The sequence below is a fragment of the Chionomys nivalis genome, chromosome 10 (genome assembly GCF_950005125.1).
Source record: "Chionomys nivalis chromosome 10, mChiNiv1.1, whole genome shotgun sequence".
Taxonomy (NCBI): Eukaryota; Metazoa; Chordata; class Mammalia; order Rodentia; family Cricetidae; genus Chionomys; species Chionomys nivalis.
The window spans coordinates 62,012,036-62,035,483 of NC_080095.1; positions in this window are offsets into that span (position 1 = coordinate 62,012,036).

Below are 23,448 nucleotides of genomic sequence, written 5' to 3' on the forward strand. Positions count from 1 at the left end.
TCATTGTTTTCTAAGTTCTCTGGGATTGTGGTTTGTAGGATAGCTTTCTTTGCTTTATGTTTAAAAACCGCCTATGAATGAGTACATGTGATAATTGTCTTCATTCCTGATTTCACTTTGGTTTTTATTTTTGAATTTCTTTTCTAAGAAGCCTTTTCTGACGAAGCCATGTATGTGGGGTTCATATGCCTTCTATATGCTTTCTCAGGACCATGTAGTTGTCTGTAGAAACCATGTGTCACCTCTGTAATGTGTCTTGTTACTTGTCTGTGTCCCCATTGTGTTCCCAGTGCTTAAGACTCCTTCCACCCTTCACAGGTGATTGATATGCTGCTGAGTGGATTGATGTGTAGTAGGAAAGTGTGTAAATAGGATCGACATCAGTCTTGGTGATTGTGTTGATGTTTTAGTCTTCTATTTTGTTTGAGATGTATTAATTGTACATGTTAGCAGGGTTGATATGGTATTTCCAGAAGTTCAACCTTCTGATTTCGACCTTTCACTCACTACACTCTTCTCAACCTATTAACCTCTATTCTACTTTTAGGTTAATTAAAAAAAATAATTTGCTTAACTTGATATATTCCATTTCCATTATTTATATATTTTACTACAAATGTCAATTTATCCTTCTTTATGGCTGAATAACCTAATAACTTTCTATCACATCAGAGTATTTTCTTCATTAACTCATTTCTTGATGGACACCAAAGATGCTTTTGTATTTCAGCTATTATGACCAGTGTCATAATAACCAGCAATGCACAGATATCTCCTTAAAATGCTTCATTTCATTTCCTTTGAATTAGATCAGATTATATGACAAACCATGTGGTAGATTATACGACAGTGCTTTAAGTAACCTCTACACTATTCTCTTTTACATTCCTACCACCATTCAAGAACAGCACAGAATTGGACATTGTCAACATTTCATTATGGAAGGGAGAAAGGGTGATGAGTTCCCACCCATCTCGAAGGAAGTATTGACAGTTAGTGGTGACTGGTGGTAGAGGTGTCACTTTAACCAGTGGTATGGTCATGGATAACTTGTCTATACTCCAGTAAATAACCTCTTCATGCTTATGCAAGTAACTAATTCAATGGGTCTTGCACACAGAAAAATATGAAAGTATGAGGAGGACTTGTTGGGAAGAAGTTTAAGTAGAAGAAGTAGGGGGCAGTGAGAAAGGAAAATAAGAAGTGAAAATGATTAAAATTCACATCTAAGAAACTCTTGAAGATTTAACAAGAGTTCCTATACTGATTTTCTTTTTAATTTTTGAGATGGAATCTCATGTAACCCATGTTGGTCTTGATCTCACCATATATCTGAGGCTAGCCTTGAACCCCTGGTCCTCCTGTTTCTCCCTTCCAAGGATTGGGATTATATATAAATATACTATCACACCCAGATCCTCTATTGATTTTTGATCACTGATGTAGGAACTCATTGTTTTAGAACCAATGTTATTGCAGAAGGTCAGAACACGGTGAGCTGAACAGAAATAGATAAACTGGAAAGGATTTTTAAGTAGGTAACATTTGATATGACAAACAAGTCACATGAATACTGCCCCCTCCCACTTTGGGATAGGGTCTCATTGTAGTCCAGATGGATTGCATTTGGCTGACTCTGTAGATGAGGCTGCCTTAAACTTGTGGTCATCCTCTTGACTCTGTCTACTGAATGCTGGGATGGCAGGCATGTGCCACTATGGTAAGCTAACGAGTATTTACTCTTGTTGCTTGGCATAGGAAGGTACGGACATTAGAATCTCCAATGAAAAAACCAAAGAAACCTAATTCTGGTCAATTTGTAGCTAAGTAACACAAGCAGAAAGTGTTGTCACTCTGGTAGATGTCCCACAGTGACGGCTCTGAAAGACAAGCTGCTGGCTAGAAAGCTGCTCTGAGAAAGATGGAAGCTGACAAACGGTTCTTCTCCATCATCTGCTTTCAGTCAAGGTTCCCCTTCTGAGCTCTTTCTGACTTTGGTCTCGGGCTGAATTTCCAACGTGGCAGTGAGGGCCCACCTAGAAGTTTATCTGACTGTTCTGTTCTCCGGGGGCTGCTCTTTAGTTCCCTCTGTTTGCTTTTCAGCATGGCCTGGTTGCAGGACAGCAGATAGCTCAACCTGCTGTAGAAAGCTGGAGACCAGAGTCAGGAGGTTAATTCCTGGCATTTGCAAACACTGAGGAGACACTCTACAAATAGCATGAGAATGTCTAGATGGGTCGTAGTGTAAGCTGCCACAGCCAGACTAAGACTGATGGCATGTTGAACAAAAAGGGGGAAAAGGTGTCAACATGGGGTCTTGATGACAGAATAAATGCTGAGATTTTCTTGCTGTGTTCAACATGCAGTGTGAGTGAGCACAAATGAGCGTGGAGTAGGGCCTTTTATTTCTGAGAGTCTTTGCTTTGGACAAGGTTTTAAGCTGTAGACCTCTGTAAAAGTAAATAAAAATACAAGAGTAACTAATGTATGGGTGCCTACTTAGCTAAAGTTTTGGATTATAGATAACAAGGCAAACCAAGAAGAATTAATTGAGATGGGTGTTGTGGTGGTTTGAAAGAAAAATATCCTCCCTAAGGAGTGGCTCTATTAGGAGGTGTGGCCTTGTTGGAGAAAATGTGTCACTGTGGGGTGGACTTTGAGGTCTCCTGTGCTCAAGCTGTGCCCAGTGTCACAGTTGCTTCTGCGCTTGCCCATCAAGATGTAGAACTCTCAGCTCCTCCCCAGCATCATGTCTGTCTGCATGCCTCCTTGTCATGCCATGGTGATAATGGATGAAACCTCTGAACTGTAAGCCGGCCCCAATTAAATGTTTTCCCTTATAAGAGTTGCTGTGGTCGTGGTGTCTCTTCACAGCAGTAGAAATCGTAAGGCTGAGAAGAAGAGCTGGAAAAGTGGCAAAGCCATCCAGCCCATTGTTGTCCCTCCTCTCATCTTTCCACTGGCTTATTTTCTAAGGGACTCCAGAATATCCAGGTTGGCACGTGGCTAATGGGCTGCTTGGTTCTAATTCTAATTTTGTTTTGAATACACACAAGTGTATGTGTGTGATGTGTGGTGAGAGTCAGTGTGATGTGTATGTGTGTGTATGTGTGCTTGTGAGTGTTTAATGCCTGTGCATATCTATTAGTTTTCCATTGCTGTGATGAAACACCATGACCATGGTAACCTATAAAAGAAAGTGTGTAATTGAGTTTGACATTCCAGGGATTTCATGATGGTGCAGTGAAGGAATGGCAGCAGGAACAGCTGAGAGCTCATATTTGAACCCATAAGCAGGAGGCACAGAGCACACTGGGAGTGGCATGAGTCTTTTGCAAGCTCAAAGCCAGTGATGTCCCTCCTCCAACAAGACCACACCTAATCCTTCCCAAACAGTCCAACAAATAGAGACTAAGTATTCAAACATAAGACTTGTGTCTTGCTAATGTAACCAGCTGGCTCTAGGTATCTGATGTCTCTACTTCCTGAGAGCTGGAATTATAGGGAAGCCATGCCCACCTGGAATTTATGGGGCTGTTGGGGATCTGAACTCTGGTACTTAGCTTGCCTGGTTAGTACTTTACCAATTGAACTTCCTTTTCAACCTGTAATTCCAAATCAAAGAAACCTGATCATGCTAACTGAGTTAAACATCTATCCTGACTCTGGAAGTCATGAATTGCACAATGGGGTTATTCAATACAGCTATCAGAGCTCAGAGAGGCAGTTTTTAGTGAGAAAGAACACATTCAAATACAAATATTTTATGCAGGGGTTTCTATCCTTATTTCATCATTATTATGCATGGCCAAATTACTCAGAAACTGAGTACCAGATACTCAGTTTCCTGGGTTGTAAAAATAATGAGGACTTGACATAGGAACCTATGACTTGATCATTTTACTTGGTGCTATAGAGTTCCTTTTGAATGGATATTTACCCATACATTAATCACAACTGTGCTTGGTTGAAATGTCGCTCTGTTGTCTCTCATATTAACCAATAAGCACTCTTATCTTTCCTATATTTTAGTTACCTTTTGGAGAAAAAGCCTTTGTGGGATTGTGTAGAATGACATCTTTGTTAGTAAATGGACTCCTATGAGGTGCAACAGAGGAAAATTCAGCACTGAGGTCAGTTCTGTAAATATGCAGGAGAAACACTAAGTCATACCTTGATGTGTACTTACCTTCCAAATGATGATGCTATTACTCTTTCTTGTACTTGGTCTATTTTGAAATGCTGGGCTTGGCAAGACAAACTTGGAAGCTATAGCTCTTCCCAAGCATCCCTTGAATCCACTTTTAGGAGATGAAGTGTGCACTGTGACAGCTGGGTGGGGAGGAAGTGCACAGCAAAGGCCAAGGGGCTGGAGGTGTGATAGGGATTCCCCTCTGTATGCTGTGACTATCGTTGGTTAATTAAGGTACTCCTTTGGGACTATAGCAAGCTATAAGGGAACAGAGCTAGGTGGAAAAAACTAAACTGAATGCTAGGAGAAAGGAGGTAGAGTCAGAGAGAAACCATGGAGCCACCGCCAGAGACAGACATGCTGAAACTTTGCTGGTAGGCCACGACCTCGTGGTGATACACAGATTAATGGAGACAGGTTAAATTAAGATGTAAGAGTTAGCAAATATGATGCGAGAGCAAATGGGACAAGCAGTGATTTAATTAGTATAGGTTTTGAGTGGTTATTTCAGAGCTAAGCGGCTGAGAACCAACGAGCGTCTCTCTCCTCTTACAGAGGTGAACTCTGTGAGAGGATCTGAGATGGCTTGCACACTGTCCTGGACATAATTTTGGTCAGGAGGCAATGTGCCCAGTGCTGTGGCATTTGTTTGCATTTGCTTTGGAAAAGGACTGGTTAGGAAGGCCTGTGAGGAACACAGTGTGACTTTATGTAAGGTCTTTTCAATTGTACTGATTTCATAGCATTTTCCTAAAAATAACATAAATTAAAAATAGAAAACACCTACCATCCAATGTACTTTTGAAACATTTTCAAAAGAACATTTTTGGAAACTTTCACTAGGGAATTTACAATAGAATTGACTCTATGTTCAGAAACAAAGCCACACTGCTTATCTTTAAATGAAATTTCAAATTGGTAAAAGGTTGTTAATTATAGAATATGAATATAGTTTGGGAGTGTCCTGTCTCTCGTCACTCTCCGGGAATGCACTCTGTTTCTGGATACGATAGCTATTCTTTCATATGTTTTCTGATCTGGTCATGAGAGTTCCAGATTTTTGCTGATTTCATAATAGACAAGTAAAAGAATTAGACCTGGCTCAGGGGCCAATGGTAGTTGCTGCCAAACCTGATGACCTCTGTTGACTCTCACATGGTGGAAAACTGGAGCATACACATACAAGTTGTTCTCTGATGGACACTTGTGAACCCTGGCACATTCACACACACACACACACACACACACACACACACACACACAGAATTGGAATTATGGGTGAGATTTCTGGTGTAATGTAGCATCTTCCCTTTGCAATAGCTGTCTGGAGAATGAAAGCGAGGGGTGAAATTGAGAAATGGATGTCAGGATGGTACCATCTGAGATGTGACGTGATTACTGCTCTGCTCTCTGCTGCTGGTGTTGGTGTAGGAGCTTTGATTGTGTCTGTCTCACCTTTCAGATCAGTGGCGACTTGAAGAAGCTGGTAGAGTGGTTGTGATTTCATTTACTGTGGAAATCAATGCCCGGAGCCTGAGGTATATAACATAGCATGGGGCTACTTGCCAGTGGCATCCTTCATTTACACACAACATTTTTATTAAAAATGTAACCATGGCTGAGTGCATATAACGTCAGGTTCACTGGATGTGCATCAACTTAAAATTCAGACATGGTAGATTTAATCACAACAAAAGCTGTCTAAAACCAAGGCAGCAAGAATCTCAGCAGTTCATTGCTGTGCTGTCTAGAAGCCAGGCTATGTATGAGCCTCAGTGGACTGCTTTGTAAATAATAGTTTTATTTTTAAAGATTCGAGGTGCACTTAGGCTTGAATTCAGCTCATGTGTTGTGTGGATTCTATGCACAGGACATTTCATTAAATTCTCTGAATATAAAGATGTATTTGATATAAGGTAAGTTCTTGAAAGAGTTTTTGGTGTGATTTCACTTGGTCTAAGTGAAACTGAGATGTTTGAAAATACATAGTACTAGGAAGAATGATATATATATGAATATATGTATGAGAATTAAGTTTAGCCATGTGAATTTTTAGATTCATGTAACAAAGCCATTCAAAATACCATGCTTTGACATAACTTAAATGTTTTCTGGATGCCTTACCTGTAACTTGTAAGGATTTACAGGGTATGCACACACAAACGTGCGTTTACATCAGTGACAGGTGATTACACATGTCTCTGTCCAACGCCTGGAGTGAGGTTGTGTGTGATGAAGGGGAAGTCAGGAATTATTCTGTCTTATCCTTTTTATGTGATCCTTACCATCAGATGTCCCTGGGCACTGAATATTGAAGATGGAGATCCCTCTCCCGGTGAAAGAATAGTTCTCTAGCTCAAATGATTGATAAAGCAAACACACTTTTGGAAGTGATAAAATTACACACAGTATAGCTCTAAGGAATTATTTGTCTTTGATTTAAAGGGTTATCTAATTCTTAGGTGGACAATGTAAGTGTTATAAAGACTAGTTGCTTTATGATGATAAAATGTTCTGCCTTCCTTTGTACAGATTAGACAGGCATAATTGTTTTTAATTGCTCTTAATTCTCCGTGCCGTACTCATTCTCACTCTTAATGGCTCCACATGGATGACGTTAATTTACTTTCTATCCAATGTCAGAGTGTGTCTCTTTGATATACTTCCAGATTTTTTGACAAAGCTTAAGATGTACAAAGATTTTTCATATATGAATATTAATAACTAATTATAAGAATGACCCAAATGTTAGAATCTTTATATCCTGGCTCATTCCCAAAGTATAACCATATGTATCTTTCAAATAATGGCTAAGATATTAGACTCCATTGAAATAAAATTAATTTTTATAAATAGAAAGATTTATTAGCTTTAGGTCAAGGACAACCCCTTAGTAAGTCTTATTTGATGCACAGATTTGGCCGAATAAAAAGTCCTTCTGTGAATTGAGGACATGCTCTCCTCAGCTCCGGACTTTCTGTGCACCACCCTCCAGCTTTCCTGACTGAATGGTTGGGAAGACTGAATGAACAGTGTTAATAGATTTCTTTGTGGGATCTATTTTAAAAATTTCAAATATGAAATCATGCTTTTAGACTCTCTAAAGGAAAAAATAGCTGGGAGATGGTGGCGCATGCCTTTAATACCAGCTCTTGAGAGGCAGAAGCAGGTGGATTTCTGTGAGTTCAAGGCCAGAGTGGTCTACAGAGCAGAGTTCCAGGACAGCCACACAAAGAAAACCTGTCTTGGACCCCCACCCTCCAATTTCTTTCCTTTAAGAATTTATGGAGATTTAACAAGATGGTGTTGGTTTATGAAATGAAGCCAGATGTCAGTTGGGAGAGTAATAAGCATGTCAACTAGTAGCTGAGTGGGTGAGAGGTCTCTTCAGGGACCTCCGCCTTGAGATGGAGACAGAACACTCAGAGATAAAGTGCTGTTGTCTAACTAATCCAGAGAACACAACTGGACAATGTGCAGAAGAGAGTAAAAGACTTTGCGGTATTCAATCCTCAATGGGGTGTCCATCCCCTCAAGGCTCATGGATCTATCCAGAAGAGGGGGTGGAAAGGCTAAGAGCCAGAGTGCTGGGTTACCTCACAGGAAGTGTTTTCCACACAGTAGGGAAGAGGCACAGAGGAACTCATAGGATGCACAGGACATGGTCAAGTTCAAGCCAGACAAACCCAAGCGTGGAGGAAGGGAGTTAGCAGTTAGTCCCACCTCTAGGCGAGGAGTTATTAGCATTGTATTGCTGCCAGGAGAGAAAGCTCAGGTAGGTTTTTTTTCTTTATGTAATGATAAAACGCCTAGTATATTGATCTTACTCTAGGGCAAGACCCATGCCCAGGAGTAATCGACCTACACAAATTGGACTCGGTGGGAGGCGGTGGGGAGAAAACCTGAAGATGGGTGGATAGGGAGGTAGATAATATGGGAAGAGTCGGAGGGGCTTGAAATTCTCAGAGAACAGAAAGCTTCTGAAACAGGAAGAACACCGCGGTGTCTGTGTGCTCTCGGATGAATTCAAAGCATTTTTCCTTAGGAGGAGCCAGCAGTTGAGGAAAAGGGATAATTGGTTGATAGCAGTAGATTGCTAAGAAAGCAATTCCTGTCTTTAATCTGAATGAGAAGAGATGGCTAACAAAGAAGACAGAACATCTTCAGGAGTAAGCCTACAGAGTAAAAAAAAAAAAAAAAAAGATTAATCTGCCTCTAAAGGGGAAGTTTCCAAACTTTTTTTTTTTTTAATCAATAAGATTCATTATTCCATGTTCAAATTTCCAGGGGGACTCAATCCTTTGCTACCCTCCAAATTAGTAAAAGCAGAGTGACTGCAGTTTGGAGTGAGAATGGGGACAACCTCCCATTTTACTGCCATCTCTGTGATGTCCCTTCAGGTCACCTCTTGGAGCAAGAGACGGCCGCAGCTACTGGCTTGAAAATAGTATTTCATGCTATAAAGGAAACAGATGCTTAGCTAGCAAAGCCATACTAGCTTGGAGTTAAATCTGCATATATCTTGGTGACAATTTATCTTTTAAGTTTTCTCTATCATGAAGAGTCTGTTTTTGAGTATACATAAAATACTAAAATATATGATTATTAGATTAGGAAATAGTATAAAAATTTCAGTTTACATTATTTACAGATAAAAATAACCACTGTTGATCCTTTTAAAATTGGAATAGATGGGGCTTTTGTTTCAGCCATACAAATTTTGGAAAATGTGTCTTATGGCACTTGGCATTATACAGGCCCACCCTGCTGCAATATGATGGCAGTTTTGGGTTTTAACTTTTAAGGAAATCAATACTAAACCTTTCACTGGACTTCAAGGTTATTTGCCTGGGTTGATTTAATCTAGGATTGATTTGACCATCCAATGAAATCACCAAGTATATTCTGAGCTTTACATTTTGCCTTCATGGCACTGATGTCAAGAAAAGTCGTGAACAAGCTCTGCCTGGATGGGGCTGGGCAACACGGCATGAGATCGCTATGGACTGTGCTGTCTTCTTTAGGCTTGAACCATGTGGCCATTAGCAAACTGATAACTATTGCAGAGTTTGTGTTTTTGCTGACCTGCTTAAACCTATGAGGGGTAAGATGAGGCATCTGTTTTAATTCCTTTTCTGTTGTTGTGGTAAGATGCTATGGCCAAGGCAGCATATAAAAAGAAGACTTTACTGGGGACTTGCTTAGAGTTCCAGAGATTTAGAGTTCATGACCATCATGTCAGGGAGCATGGCAATAGACAGGCAGCCATGGTACTAAAGAAGAGAGCTTACATCTGATCCAAAAATATGAGACCAAGAAAAGGAGGCCCTGGGAATGTCATGGTATTTTGAAAACTCAAAGCCCACCCTTAGTGATATATCTACTCCAACAAAGCTGCACCTCCTAATCCTTCCCAAACAGATCCAACAAGTAGGGATCAGGTGCTCAACCATATAAGCCTCTGTGGGCCATTCTCATTCAAACTACCATAGCATCATTCAGTCTATATATTCCTGAAATAGAGTGGGTCAAGTATTTTTACAATACTTAGAAGTCAGGGATTCTGTTAGGAGTGAAAATGAGATTGCATACTGTACATTAACCTATATTTTCCTTTTGAATGTCTAAGAAGTCATGTTACCTATTAACTGAAAAATAGTGCGATCATTTTGATTACTAAATAAAATTAATATTTATTCATTTAAAAATAGTAAAAATTTATAAACATATAATATTCTGTTGATTTACTACAAATTGATTTACTACAAATATAAACATGTTGTAATGTACCCAAAATACAAATATCTAATAATTTGCAGTAAGCTTGGGATAGCTGTTAAAATAACAGATGAGATGTTATGCATAGGAAATCATTCTAGATTTATTTAAAAGTGAAATTCAGGGAACATGCCCAGAATACTATATTTCTGGTTGATGCTCGTGTCTTTTTACTTTTAAGCTCAATTAGATGAAATTTTTTTATCAATTATACCGAATAGATTTGGAACACTCTCTTCTAATCTTCCTTGGTTCTTTGCTTGCGGAGAGTCAATGCTTTAATACTTTCAAAGTAGAAAGATTTTTTTCTCACATTTAGCATCTTGGCTCTGTACATTTTCCACAAAAGGGGAATGAAGACTTCATTCTATGGGTGAGGACTTTTATCTTCAGCTCTCTTGTCTTTTCTAAACCCTGGTGTTTTATATGATTTTGCTGACTGCACATGTGTGTATGTGTGTGTGTATAAAATCTCAAACACATGAGCTTCTCCCTCTCCCCAGGTGTGCTATTTCTAGGCTTTTCTTGACTGAATGGAAAACCTCCATTCACCTACTCTCCCAGTTGGAAGTGCAGATCTCTCTCTGCTTTCTCTCTCGAATATCTTACGGTCCTCTGTCTTATCCTTGTTCTACGTCCTCAGCAACTTTCGTGCTGATCTACTCCCTACCATTCCACACTACTTTTGCTTTTTCCATGCTCTCCCATGTAGTCTCTGATTTCTGAAAATAAAATTAGTAAGCCTCCTTGTTTCTATCTTGGCTTCAGTTCAATGCCTCTTCTAAATCTTTGCAGAAATATATATCAATATACACACACACATATATATATATATAATTTAATATACACACATAAAGGATTCACAACAGTTTTTGGCTACTTAAAGTTTTAGTGACTCACCATTGCCCACACTACAAAGTTGACCCATTAAAACTTGTTCTTTGAATTCTTTTTTTTTTTTTTTTTTTTTTTTTTATTATATATTTTTTTTTATTCTTTTTTAATTAAAATTTCCAACTGCTCCCCGTTTCCCATTTCCCTCCCCTCCTCCCACACATTGCCCCCTCCCCCCTCTCCCCTCCCCTATCCCCACTCCTCTTCTCCTCCCCCCAGTCCATTCCCCCTCCCTCTCGCTACTGAAGAGCAGTCCAAATTCCCTGCCCTACAGGAAGACCAAGGTCCTCCCACTTCCATCCAGGCCCAGGAAGGTGAGCATCAAAACAGGCTAAGCTCCCACAAAGCCAGTTCATGTATTAGGATCGAAACCTAGTGCCATTGTCCTTGGCTTCTCATCAGCCTTCATTGTCCGCCATGTTCAGAGAGTCCAGTTTCAACCCATGCTTATTCAGTCCCAGTCCAGCTGGCCTTGGAGAGCTCCCAATAGATCAGTTCCACTGTCACTGTGGGTGGGTGCACGCCTCGTGGTCCTGATTTCCTTGCTCATGTTCTCCCTCCTTCTGCTCTTCATTTGGACCTTAAGAGCTCAGACGGTTGATCCAAATTGGGTCTCTGTCTCTCTCTCGATCCATCGCCAGATGAAAGTTCCTGTGCCATTCTCCTTGGCCTCTCGTCAGCTCTCATTGTCCGCCACATTCCGAGAGTCCGGTTTTATCCCATGTTTTTTTCAGTAGCAGTCCAGCTGACCTTGGTGAGCTCCCAATAGATCGGCCCCACTGTCTCAGTGGTTGGGTGCACCCCTCATGGTCCTGACTTTTGTGTCTTGGTTTCTGATTGCCTACTTGGTTAATCCCCCAAACCACCCAGTCTCTCCACTTTTTATCTTAACTTTAAATCAACTAGAGCTGCTCATAGCTTTCTCTCCCTGCTAGAAGGTTCCATATCTGTACACCTTTGGTTGTGCTTTTCTCTCTCTCTGGAATGTTATTTTTCCCCCAGTTTTTAAATGTCTTCATATTCCAAGTGTGTATATAATGTTTGAGGACTTATATTTTAGAGATAGATGGGCCTGAAGTCCAGTTCTGGGTCCCCACTTAAGTATGTAGTTTTATCATAACTTTCTAGAATCCCAATTTCCTTCTTTATAAACTGGGAATAATAATATCTACTTCATTTTTGTGAGGATTAAATGAAAAGAACTAATGTCTTAAACTAATACCATGTTTAAGACATTGTAATTACATGGTAAACACTAGTGTTAGTGACCCAATTCAATTTCATATACCCAGACTTTTAAAGATACTTTCTCCTCATTTGAAATAAACCATCGTGCATCTGTTGTTGGACCATTGCCTCCATCTCCCATCTTCTTTTGGTAGCTGCTCTGTGGTGATGCACCTTGGGTTGTGTTAACCACACTTCTGCTTCTTTAGTGTCTCCCAGGTACACCATGCCAATGGTTGTGCCGGGGAAACCACACAGCTGTCTGTGACCTTCTTCTGTTGGGATGATGTAAATGTCTTAATTTTGTCAGGAGCACCATTTCCTCTCTTTACCCTGCAAACTGTACTTGAACCCAGTGATGCAATAAAAACACTTAGAATTTCTCTACTATAGACAGGGTTGGCCTGTCCAGTTCTGGAGTCACCAGGTGTGAGCATCTATGCCTCCCTTCAAAGTGTGGGCCCTAAAACCGCAAGATTATACTGTGAGTCCTTTAACATAATAATCCCAATCTTCTCTTTTGCTTTGTTAACTGCAGGAAAGGAAGTGACTTCCTGTGACTGACATCAGTGTGACGCCTTGAGGTTCTCTCTTTACCTTTCTAGGATCAAGTATACAGTTAGCAATTATCTATTAAATATTCTCTAGCAAAAATGAGTGTGGTTGTCACTAGCTGGACTCTGAATGATGTTAGCACCCATGACTTCTTCTGCTTTCCTCTTTTTTCAATGACCTTGGTCTTTGGGTCTCAGGTGATGTCATAACAGGTGATATAAGGTAAGAGGCCCTCTGCAGAGCTGAAGGCTGACTCACTCTGAGAATTTCACAGTCTGTGCTCATTGCTCATACTTCATCTGCATTCTTTCCTCTCTCTGCATTCGTCAGCTGGATCAGTGTGTGCTCTTGACTGAATCAAAAGCTAAGTGCTGTAAACTTGATTTTTGCCACAAGCCAACTAATGTTAAAGTATGAGATTTTCTAAGATTTGTGTACTTCAGGTTATTGCTGTAAGTGGGATAGTGTTTGGTTTTGAGGATTCAGTAGCGTAATTAATTTTAAAACATAAAATTTAACCATTAATGACCAGAAGAGGTAGTAAGTACTAGCAAGTGGGAGATCCAGATGCTGTGTCTTTTATTTCCCTTTAATTTTGTAGAACTCATTGGTCTTTTCCTGTCTTAATTAATAAAAATAGTTAAACAATTGCTACAATTTACGTCAGAGGGGTTTAATATGCAAGTAATTGCACACATTTAAAACACACACACATATTTCTAGTTACTTGGTTTAAAAGAAATTGAAGACCATACTTTTCAGCTATAAAGAAAGCATTAATAATTGGACATAAACTAATTCATTGGGACTCACTAATAGGTAATATTAATGAAAAGTTGGGTGAAGTTGGACAGCATAGCAAATTTCACAACATAAAACATCTCTGTGTTTAAAGCAAGTGGTCTTTGGTATGGAGGAATGAGGAAGTGGCAGTCCTCATGCAGAATTTGGGTTGGGTTATGAAGAATTATTTCATTCCTAACATCGAGTGGCTGTGAGGGTGCACGCCAAGTGATGAAATTCAAATTATTTCAGTTTTCATGTTGGATCAATGTTTGCTATCACCAAAATTTTTCTTGAGTAATTCTGGCTTTGAGAAAATTAGAATTGATTTATTTGTAATATAGAATTCATAATTGAAACAAGTAGAAGCTATGCTGAATATAAACTAAAATATGGATTTCTTGTCCCAATACTTCAAGCACATTGCTTTTGAGAGAATAAAAAATGAACCGCGGTCGACCCAGTTTCTTATCTGATTGGCTATGAATGATATATAGAGTGAATGCTATCTCAGATATGGCCAGAAAGGCTAGGCGTCCATCTGTGCCAGATAAAACCACAGATTTCGAGAAGACTTTAGTGGGATGCCAGATTAAACCCACCTTTTAGATATAAATAGCAGTTAAAATATCATCAAAATAATTATATTCTAGTTCAGGCAGCTAGTTATTCCTATTGGAAAAAAATTAAATAATTGTATTTTCTAAGCAAGTGGGCAGTTGAGTTTCAGTAATTTAACTAGTTTCCCATTCAATTTAAGTATGCTATACAGCAAAATTATAAGGAAACATCCCAAGAGAGTGAAAATACATTTGAAGTGGACTCAAGCAGTTCTTTGTAGGTCTGGAGATGCTTGGTTGTCTCTCCTGTAGATTTTCAGCATAGTCTCATGAATTTTCATTCCTGGACTGCTGAAATTTTCAAATGTATGAAGATTTCTAGGAATATATATTTCATCCTCTGCAACACTTTTATCTCTAAAGAAATGTCAGTCAACTGACAAATATTTATGAAAGTAACTGTTCAGAAAAACTCTCTAGGTCTTGACATGGGACTGGAGCTGGGAGACAGAGGGTGAATGAGACACCCTGATCTAACTGTATTTGCAACGATGTGAGAACTTTGAAATTCATAGTGCATGATAGTTCTCAGGGGAAATTGAGACAATTAGGGTAGAAGCTTATTACTTTCCATGTTAACCATATTCTGGTTACCATCCCAATCATTTTCTCTCCAATTACAACATGCCCAGAGCTATAACATGCAACCAATTCATGGGTTATTTGACACAAGTAAGTGAAGTGTAAGGTAGTTACCAATTCTGCTTCTCTACTCAACAACTAACTCTTTAGAAGCAGTATAGCCTGCTCCTGGGATCTCAGACCTGGTCAGCATTAAGCAGCTCTCACTCTCTGGAGAAGTGCACAGCAACTCAGAAGGTACGCTGGGATATAGTATGACTTTCAAGAAGCCATTTTACAGTGGGTACTCATTATTTTGTTGATCTGTTCAGAGAAATAAAAGATACCAGAAGACAATACTTGAGTTGAGTGGAATCCATCCAGGAAACTTTTATTCAGTTAGCTACAGCCTAGCTCTGAAGCTTTTCATGAGGAGAAAGCAGACCAGTGGCAGACGGTAGAGACAAAGAAACACTGGTTCCCTTCTTAGTCATGGCTTCTGTAATTAAGTGCCAGCAGACAAGGTGGCTTTTAAAGATCAGAAATGGATTCCTCACAGCTTTGAAGTCTGAGAGACTGAGGGAAGGACGACAGGATGGTTTGATTCTGGTGAAACCTCTATTTTGAATTCTCACAGCTAGAGAGCTCTCTGGGGTATCCCTTTAAGGAAATTATTCCTATTCATGAATATTCTACTTTCATGACTTAACGCTACCAAAGACCCCCTTCCCTCTGAAGCCATTACTTTGGGAGTTATGATTTCAACAAACAAATTTGGGGAAGGAGATATGAACATTTGGCCCACACAGCCTTCATCCTCCGAGAGCCATGAATCTCTAGCAGAGAGGAACTTACTTGCAGTGTCACAAATGCTTCTTATAGAGTGGCTTCTGGCCAATCGTTTCCTAAGTGTTTATTTATTTATGGGATTTGACCAAATTGAGCACTCATTAGGCTTTCGACAAACAAAACTCTTAGTTGACTTGGCTATGTGGATAGATTCTTCCCTCACTTCATTTGTCCATCTGGACTGGTACCGTAAGTGGTTAGGGTCAGTCAGAACACCCACCCCTAACCCCCAAGATGGGATGAAAGCAGCAGAGAGAAGGTTGCCTGGATTCTGTAATTGTTGTCTCTCACCTCTCAAGTTCCAACTGTGTGGATATTAGAGGAGAAAGGGACAGAAATAACTCGAAGGAGATGCTTAATGATGGCGCCTTATCCTATTCCTACACACACACAGACAGACAGACAGACAGACACACACACACACACACTCATGTCAACTCCTCATTCTTCCTTGTACTATGAAGACTAAAGTTGCTTTAAGTTTTAATTACTGTGCTTAAGAGATCTATAAAACAAAAATGCCTCTAACCTGAAAGTACCACTTGTACTGTTAATTTCACTGGGTAAAAATTAGACCACTACCACAATTCTGGGCCAAATTTGAAGCAAGTTTGATTTTTACTGGGGTGCACCCAAGAGTTGGCCAGTCTGCCTCTTAAGTTGGGTTAAAAAAAGCAGCCCTGAGTCCATTTCTTGGTTTCGTTTAAGGAGTAAAATCATGAGTAGTTCAAAAGCAGGTTTATAGAGGAGAGATAATAGAGCAACAGGTGGAGAACATCTTGAAAAGCACCCCGTAGTCACCGCGTGATTAGGGAGGGCTAGGGTGTTCTTAAAAACAAGTCAAGGTCATGGGTGGGACAGGTCAGGCTCCAGGAAACAGACTTAAAAATAGCACCTCATTTCTTATTTAAATAAGTGGAAACTTAAGTTTAACAATATAGCATCATGGCTCCTACCTTCAAAATGGAGTCAGGCAGGGTCCTCAGCCAAAGAGCAGATAAACCTGTAAGCCCCACTTGCCCAAGGACAGACAATTTCCTGGAATCCTGGTGGTTACTCATTTAAAATAGCAAGACACATGTTTTCATTTGTATAAGCAAAGGTGGTTGCCCCAACTATACAGGATGGGCTTGGCCACATAGGCAGGAAGTACATAAGCAGGAAGTGTGTCAGGATGTATGCTTGTACCTGATTGGACAAAGACAGGAAGTATGTAGTCTTGCTGGTTTTACCTTTATAAGCACTGGACAAATGTAATTTGAGGCCATTCTCTGGGAGAACCGAGTATGGACCTGGCCAGTGTCCATCATCCTGACTAGTATTTGATAAATCTTCCTTTAAATTTGGCTCAAAAAATGTGGCAGTGGTCCTATTCTCACCCAGTGGGATCAACAGAAGCTTAGGCTACTGATGCACTTGAGCTTCAGGTGGGATGGATGAACTTATATCTTCTTGATTCTTCAAGGCACAGAGGAGAGAGGCTAACTGTTTGAGGAGGTGAAGTTTGCTTATGCTTTATTTTTGTCATTTAGTTCATGAGTTCAGTGTTATCTATCATTATAGTTATAGAACACCAATTTGTATTTTATTTCTCTTCTAAAATAAGTGACATTAAGAATATGTGGTAAGATAAAACTTCAAATATAGACTTACATCTTGCTTTTCTTTTCTCACCTTGAAGAAGAGATTATTACCAATAGTCTTGAATATACTCCTTATACCTTGTGTATTAGTTTCCACATTGCTGAATTACTGGGCAGCAGCATAAGGGAATGAAAGGTTATGGTCTCAGAGGTCCACTCTAGTGGGGAAGGCATGGCTGAGTGGCTCAGGCTGTGGCATTGGGATCTTGTTTTTTTATACCTGGTGTCCCAATACAGGGCCTAGAACATTGTAGAAGGGTTTAATAAATATTTGGTGAAGCAATATACATTTGGTGAAGGAGTGGATATTTAAAAATTTGTTGAGTTACAAGGGATTTCCAGTGTATAATTTTTGTTTGATGTCCAATTTCAAACAAGTCATTTTTCTTATCTGAATGAGTTGATGTCATTTTTAAATCTTTTGTTTAAATCAACTGTACAAGCCTTTTTTTTCAAATATATGTCATCTCATTATTCTGTAGTTCAGTCATCTCTCTCTAGGCAATAAGGAACTCTGAACTCTAAAGGACAAAACACACTCTGCAATTCAGATGGGTTACACTCAAGGCAAAGTCTGTTTTCAGGTAAAAATGATGCTGCATTAAAAAAAATCAAGTGAACAGTTAACATTATAATTGACAGTAGAGTTTGTGCTCCCATCACAACTCGAAATATCATTTATTTCTGACCCATTTAAAAAAGCAAAACAGGCATGAACTAAATACCCTTTCTGAATGAGTAATCCATATCAAGAAGTAATGAGGCATACATGAAGCCAGTTAACACAGAGGAAAAGGTGCCATCATGCTGCTGCTACTGTCACCACAGCCCTGTCAACGTCATGATCTGAGGTGATTTATTAATATCCGTGGTGATTAATTGCTTAGAACCTACTAACAAACAGTCAGATGTGTCTCCCTTCCTAATGCTGAGCTCCCTCGGGGAACAGTGACATTTATTGTATTTTTACGCGGTTGCTCATAAGAATTGGAAGAATTTACGAATTGTTAAATGTGAAATAATACCCTTTTTTTAGATCATTGTAATGGGAAAACCAATTTAATTGAGTTATACACGTGGTGTGTTATATCCTAAAAGAACTTCTGTGTCTAAGTGCTTATTAGATATGAGTTTGGCCATCACAAATATTCTTAGTTTGAAAACTGTGCATGATCTTAAAATATACTCTTTTCTTCAGACCATCTAATCAGTGATGTCTTCAGGAATGTGAATGTCTTTTAAGACTGTTCTCATGACTCAGTGAAAAATTAGGGAATGATTGCTCACTCAAAAATTAGGACAGAAACACCCATCCATTTGTCTTCATTTGCTGGTTATTACATTGCAGTACCTGTCTGATGTCTTTGTTCTGTGTAAAGTATGCTCGGGTGGAGGAAGGCAGAACAGGAGGGTGTTAGGTCAGGAGCCAGTTTTCCTATCCTCCAAATGAACAGGGAGATCCTGTTCAAATCTGCAGGCATTGAGCTAACATGTGAAGTCTTGCTCCCCCACCCCAAGCATGTAAAATACTATAGGGACAAAAATAACTCCTTGGGAAGCTTAAGAATTTTAATAAAAATGTAAATTATTTTAGCATTAGTGCTAAACTTCAGATTAGCAAGGTTGGTAGTGATTGATGAGCATGTAGAAGCCCCAAGAAAATGTCAGAAATGGAACAATTTCTGAGACCCGAAAGACAAGGGTGCACTGTTACGTGGCCATCATTTCATTAAAGGTAAGCACTTATTCTATTCTCTAAATTAAAAGGTGTAAGGTCAAAGTTGAAAGTAAGGTAATTAGTTTCTGTGGAATTTATGTCTCTGCTACGTAAGGGTTGTTTAAATGTTCCCTGATGCTATGATTAATTTTCAGTATTGTTTTTATCTTATCTTGTGTTTTTAGTTCCCCATTCTCCTTATCTTTCCCTATTCTATCAGGACAAATTCCATTTCTTCTGTGAGGACAGAGGAAAGATTAGAACTACTTACAATGGAGAATTTTTATTTGAGCCTCATTCATTTCTCCTCTCTTTGTGGTCCTTCGCTTTCTGCTTGTTCAAAGCTTTGCTCAGATATTACTTTTATTGAGCTGTTTGAGAAAATGAAATGATGTCTCACTTGCCAGTCTTTCAGATATTGTCTTTGTAGTCTTCAGTCTCACTGGTCATTACTCTGTGATTCCCTTGTTTCCAAACTTACCTGGTAGCTGTTTTATTATTATTTTTCTTACTTAAAATTCTTAAGTTTATTTTAAAGTCAAGGTTCTAGAAAACTGAGATAACATTCCTGAATTCCCTTCATTATGAGATAACCCTGGTCCTTTGCCTATGATGTATAGGATGTACAATGGTTAGGATGAGGGATACCACTTCTGAGAGAAGATTACAAAGAGTCTATGGCCTCTGTCTTGCTGTTGCTTTGAGTAAAGCCTCTACCATAATTTGAGCTCCTCAGAACAAGAGATAGAGGGATGCTTTTGTCAAACCATCTCAGGAGGACAGAACTCTGTTGACACAATGTTCAGGAGCTTGAAGCTCTCCCTCAAATGACACTTCAGGTAAAACTACAGCTCCGGTTGAGGTTTTGATGAGAGTCTTATAAGAGACTTTGAGACTCTCAAAGGCACCCAGTGCTTGTGAAAGCTCGATCTTACTGTTTTGGCTGCCCAATTTTGGAACTACTTACTATACAGCAGATAATTAACCCAATAGGTTCGGGGAGGAGACAAAGAGCTGTGTGGAGATCATTTGAGAGCCATGACTTTCCAAATCTAAGGGTACTAGGAGAAAACAAGCAAACAATCCGACCTTACTTCCTGTCTCTAGACCCTACTGCGGCTTCCTGCCTGCTAGACCCTGTTAAAGGAGACAAAAGAGATCTTTGATGAGGTACACATGTTCAGGCTCCATGGCTTAAGACAAGGCAGAGAAGGGGATAGATCAAGAAGATACACACAGCCCAAGGACAGAAGGAACCTGCTTTTGCTTACCATTCAAGACAAATGCCCTTTTCTATCAATATAGCTGAAATGTTCTCACTGCCCTGACTCCACACCAAGTTCCTTTCTCTTAGGAAGAGTCAGTGTGGTGGTTTGGAAAGCAGAACAGCACAGCCAAACACAACTCCAGGGCCTGAGTGGAGCTGTGATATGGGTAGAGACTTACGTGATAGTTCAGCCTTGTGCTTGAGAGTCAAGAAAAATTGAAGACCTCAGGCAACAACTTGTCCCTGTCAAGAATACTCAGGAAGAAACCTGGGAATATTAAAACAGGGCTTTGCTGGGTATTCCTGGCTAGCCTGCAACTCTCTATGTAGACCAGGCAGGCCTCAAATTCTCAGAGCTCCCCTTGCCTCTGCCTCAGGAATGCTGGAATTTAAGGTGTGTGCCCCACACTTGGCATAAAAATAACCTAAAAATTCTTATTAAAATACTTTATGAAGGCTACTGACTCTTTGCACATCACCCTTAAGAAGACTAGATCTTGTAAAGAAAAAGGTACACACCTGGTTTTGGAATGGGAGAGCTTGGTAGGCAGCTAACTGTGAAGACTGGGGAGGGGTCAGAAAGAGTCAGGAGATGTATGCATGGATTAATGGTTGAACTGGCTGTAAACATAAAGAAACATTTCTAGGGTCAGTAATATCTGGAGAACAAACAGGAGGGGAGGTGGGTGTTGGGGCTAGAGTCACGCTAAAAGCTCATATTTGAATCTCTATGTTAAGATGCCAAGTAGACACAAGGATACGTGAATCTCAAACTAGGAAGAAGGAGATGGACTGGGAATTTGAGAGGTTCACTTTCAGATACCTCCCCACCCTCGGTGTGTGAGTGTGTGTGTGTGTGTACTTGTATAAATATGTCTAGTGAGTGCCTACATATAAAAGTGGAAGGGGGCTTAATATGTAATTCAAAGAAATCTGATATTTAGGGATGAGTGGATGAGAAATATGAGGGAGAGCCAACAAAAACTCCTTTATGATATGAGCAGACAAGAAGAAGAGTTAGAGAAAGAGAACTTGAGAAGGCAAGAAGAAAGGAGAAGCCAGTTGGGTTAGGAGCTTCTCAGAATTCAAATTAAAAGAAGCTGCCCTTTCTCTCTCAAAGGAGAGAAAGAAAGGGGGAGGGAGGGAGAGACAGAAGGAGGGAGAGTACTGTAATAGATGCTTTGGTTGGGTAAGCCATAAGCTTATCGATACGGGCTAAGATATGCAGTGTTTCAAAGGGATTTCTAGTTCAGTGATGGCAGAATTCACATTAAAGCCTCCCATTCTCAAGGCTCTGCTGCTTGCCAAAGATTCCTATCTGGACACCAGTTTTGACTTTCTTACGACTAACTGGTAAGTTGTGGTAATTCCACCAGTGACTTTTTTTTTCTTCTTCTTTTTAAAATTACTTTTATTGAGCTCTACACTTTCTTTGCTCTCCCCGCCCCTGCCTCTCCACTCCCTTTCAGCCCTCTCCCCTGGTACCCACGCTCCCAAGTTACTCAGGAGATCTGGTCTTTTTCTACTTCCCATGTAGATTAGATCTATGTAACTCTCTCTTAGGGTCCTCATTGTTGTCTAGGTTCTCAGGGATTGTGATTTGTAGGCAGGTTTTCTTCGCTTTATGTTTAAAAACTACTTATGAGTGAGTACATATGATAATTGTCTTTCTGGGTCTGGGTTCTGGGTTACCTCACTCAATATGATGTTTTCTAGCTCTATTCATTTGCCTGCAAAATTCAAGATATCATTATTTTTTTTCTGCTGTGTAGTACTCCATTGTGTAAATGTACTACATTTTCCTTATTCACTCTTTGGTCAAGGAGCATTTAGGTTATTTCCAGTTTCTGGCTATGACAAACAAAGCTGCTATGAACATAGTTGAGCACATGTCTTTGTGGCATGACTGAGCATCCTTTGGAGATATATATATATATATATATATATATATATATATATATATATATACAAAAGTGATATTGCTGGGTCTTTTTTTTTTTTTTCCGGTTTTTTGAGACAGGGTTTCTCTGTGGCTTTGGAGCCTGTCCTGGAACTAGCTCTGTAGACCAGGCTGATCTCGAACTCACAGAGATCCGCCTGCCTCTGCCTCCTGAGTGCTGGGATTAAAGGCGAGCGCCACCGTCGCCCGGCTTGCTGGGTCTTGAGGAAGGTTGTTTCCTAATTTTCTGAGAAATCCTCATACTGATATCCATAGGGGCTGTACTAGCTTGGACTCCCACCAGCAATTCAGGAGTGTTCCTTTTACCCCACAACCTCTCCAGCATAAGTTGTTATCAGTGTTTTTGATCTTGGTCATTCTTACAGGTGTAAGATGGGATCTCAGAGTTGTTTTCATTTGCATTTCTCTGATGGCTAAGGATGTTGATCATTTCCTTAAGTGTCTTTCAGCCATTTTAGATTCCTCTCTTGAGAGTTCTCTGTTTAGGTCTGTACTCCATTTTTTTTTTAAATTGGATTATGTGTTCTTTTGGTGACCAATTTCTTGAGTTCTTTGTATATTTTGGAGATCAGACCTCTGATGTGGGGTTGTTGAAGATCTTTTTCCATTCTGTAGGCTTCTGTTTTGTCTTGTTGACCATGTTTTTTGCTTTACAGAAGGTTTTCAGTTTCAGGGGGTCTCATTTACTAATTGTTTCTCTCAGTGTCTTTGCTGCTGGGGTTATGTTTAGGAAGTGGTCTCCTGTGTCAATGCATTTAAGTGTACTTCCCACTTTCTCTTCAATAAGGTTCAATGTGTCTGGCTTTATGTTAAGGTCTTTGATCCATTTGAACTTGAGTTTTGTGCATGGTGATAGATATAGATCTATTTTCATTCTTCTACATGTTTATATCCAGTTATGTCAGCACTATTTATTAATTATTCTTTCTTTCTTCCATTTGATTTTTTTGCTTCTTTGTCAAAAATCAGGTGTTCGAAAGAATGTGGATTAATATCTGGGTCTTTGATTCGGTTCCAGTGGTTCTCCTATGTGTTTTTATGCCAATATCAGACTGTTTTCAGTACTGTAGCTCTGTAGTAGAGTTTAAAGTCAGGGATTGTGATGCCTCCAGAAGTTCTTTTATTATACAGAATAGTTTTGACTATTCTGGGTTTTTTGCTTTTCTATATGAAGTATCATTTTTTAGAGGTCTGTGAAGAATTCTTCTGGGCATTGCATTGAATCTGTAGATTGCTTTTGGTAAGATTGCCATTTTTGCTATGTTAATTCTACCTACCCCAAAACTTGAGAGATCTTTCCCTTTTGGTGTCTTCTTTCATGTCTTTCTTCAAAGATTTAAAGTTCTGCCACACAAGTCTTCCATTTGTTTGGTTAGCATTGCTTCGAGATGCTTTATGCTAT